Here is a 2,538-nt window from a genome sequence, read left to right as displayed (position 1 = left end):
AATCAATTGCCACTTGGCTGGGCTAAAACAAGTATTCAAGAGATTTGTAGAGGTGGAAGTAGAAGAAGGACGAGGACTGGAGAAAGAGGAAGTTGTGATGGTACTGTGAGAAAGCTGACAATAATGATAAAGATTAGTAATAAGGGAGGAGGGTGTTGAAAATGAAAAATACTGTGGAAGATGAAGAGATAGAATGGAGAATGTTGGGAGAGAGGAAAGAATGTTTTCTGAAGATTGGGTAATGATCTGGGTGGGTTCTTTTATATGGATTGAGCTAACACTGTGCCAGGAGGGGTAACAGTGGCAGTGTTCAGAGTTGTGATCTAAAGGAGAGCCAGGGATTGGAGAACTAGAAACATTTAAAGTCAGTGGAGATAGTTGATAAAGGGGCAAGCCTCACTGTCCTTGTAAGGGTACAATCTTTATGGGTATGTAAGCCTGGCATATATGGGGAGAGAGATGGTTCACCCCTGGGTCTGCAAGAGGGGCAAGGGCTAAACAGCTAAACAGGGAAATGCAGTACCCATGGCTCTCTGGATTTCAGGACTGACCCAACCTAGCCTTTATCCTTTCAACTCAGCTCTCACATCTTAGGAAGTGGACAGGAGACTGGAGAAGAGAAAGAAAAGAAAACACCATGCAAAGTTTGTTGAGCTGAGGGCTGTGGCCCAAAGTAGGGCAATCTCCAACATAGGATTGTTTCCATCTCCTATGTCCAATACCTAAACAACTATTGTATGTGTTCTTTAAAATGAAAATTTCTCTACAGTAGGGTATCTTCCTACCCAGCCTAGTTATGTCACTTTGCTCTCTGGTAAGCTGATACTGCAAATCAGCTCTAATATGATATCTTATCTACAACAGACATCTCTCTCACACACACGTACGCATGCACACACACACACGTACGCATGCACACACACACACGTACGCATGCACACACACACACGTACGCATGCACACACACACACAGTACGCATGCACACACACACCACACACACACACACACACACACACACACACACACACACACACCACACTGATACCCATGCACTTGTACAAAAACAAACATACAAGAACAAAAAGGGATTAATTTATCAAGAAAAATAATAAATTATAAAAGGTATATAATTTTTTAGAAGTTTTATTTACACAGCATAGCAAGATAAAATTTCCTCCAACTTTCATCAACATTATATCCACTTTGGTATATGTTTCTTGGAGATAATTCCACCAGGTAACAGAAATATTATAAGGCAAAGATTACCATCTCAGTTTCCTATCTCTTAATGAAATATGCATGGCAGGATCACGCATTAGGATTATTGATATCAGCCTCTAACTTCAAAATATTCCTTTTGTATCTGTAATCATCTTTTGCACAGCTCTTACAAGTGCACTAACTGCCTGAATTTCATTTAGAGCACTAAGGTCTACTGGCATAGTGTCAGTCCCTGAAAGCGTCATAGTTATCTGGAAAAGAAGGAAAGATGACAATGATATGAAGTTTGTGTAATCAATTTCATATCTATCTTTTAAGAGTTATCATCATGTCTTTCAACAGATAAATATAAAAGCACAAAGATTTGTTCCTTTACCTTATATATCTGATGAACAATAGTCTTCATGTCATTTTTGATCAGGCGAATGTCTGACTGGAAACCCTTTATATCTGTCTCCTACGTCATCCATTCGTAGATTATCTTGCTTTAACATTTCAATCTGTCGGCTTAACTTCTGGCTTCTTTCTACAAGAGAGATCTTTACAGAAAATATTTTTTGGATAATAAAGAAACATAGAAAAAAAATCAGACAGCAAATAATAAAATCTGATAACAGAAAATAAATTACCATTTGTCAACAACACTACACTTTACTTCAAAAGTTGGTAGCCCTAAGTAAGTTATTAATACAACTGGTCAGACCAAATGACTTAGATATCACTACATTTGAGCCCAATACAGTCACCGAACCCAGCACTACCAACTGGGTGCAGTTAATACAACTATGTATGAGCAGCTGCCCCCCCCCCCTCCAATGGGCCAACTTATTACAATCACTGTTGGTATATAAACACTGAAAATGAAATAGCCCAATTCACAATGACTGATTCCTTTATACAAACATAAAATCAATGTTAGCAGCTACTGCCTTCTAAAAGTGACCTGTTAACTTAAGGAATTATCAAATACACAAACAAAAATATTGATGAATAGACAAAATCATGAGCATAATACTGATTTCCTTGGATATGTTAGTGTGACATATTTTAGTTCTGAAACCTATCAGACACTCTCCCTTCCAATGCTATCAAGCAGTCCCAGGGAATGTCTAGAATATCAATCATGACCAAGGGCTAGTGCAAGACTGGTCTGACTAGAATATGGCAGCTGGTTATACATTTGCTCTTCATTGATTTGAATATATATCAAAAATATGTTTCAATGCCTGCGCAACTTTTTTGAGAATCAGGGTGCTATGAAATGAACTGAAAAGTCATTTCATGATGATGTTCTTATGGCTGTTAAATGTAACTAA

At 38.0% G+C, this 2,538-nt stretch overlaps 1 long non-coding RNA gene across 1 annotated transcript; it reads right to left on the bottom strand.

Annotated features, from left to right (window-relative positions):
- Positions 1 to 1,137: 1,137 nt before the first annotated feature.
- On the bottom strand, positions 1,138 to 1,676 carry LOC119571553. The gene is made up of 2 exons (XR_005228609.1): positions 1,599 to 1,676; positions 1,138 to 1,473 (listed from the first exon to the last, which is right to left on the bottom strand). It is a non-coding gene; the product is annotated as an uncharacterized LOC119571553 (long non-coding RNA).
- Between the last annotated feature and the right edge of the window lie 862 nt (positions 1,677 to 2,538).

This window comes from Penaeus monodon, unplaced genomic scaffold, assembly GCF_015228065.2.
Source record: "Penaeus monodon isolate SGIC_2016 unplaced genomic scaffold, NSTDA_Pmon_1 PmonScaffold_6841, whole genome shotgun sequence".
NCBI lineage: Eukaryota > Metazoa > Arthropoda > Malacostraca > Decapoda > Penaeidae > Penaeus > Penaeus monodon.
Note: the sequence above shows the minus strand (reverse complement) of the source record. Positions and strands in the feature narration are given on the sequence as shown.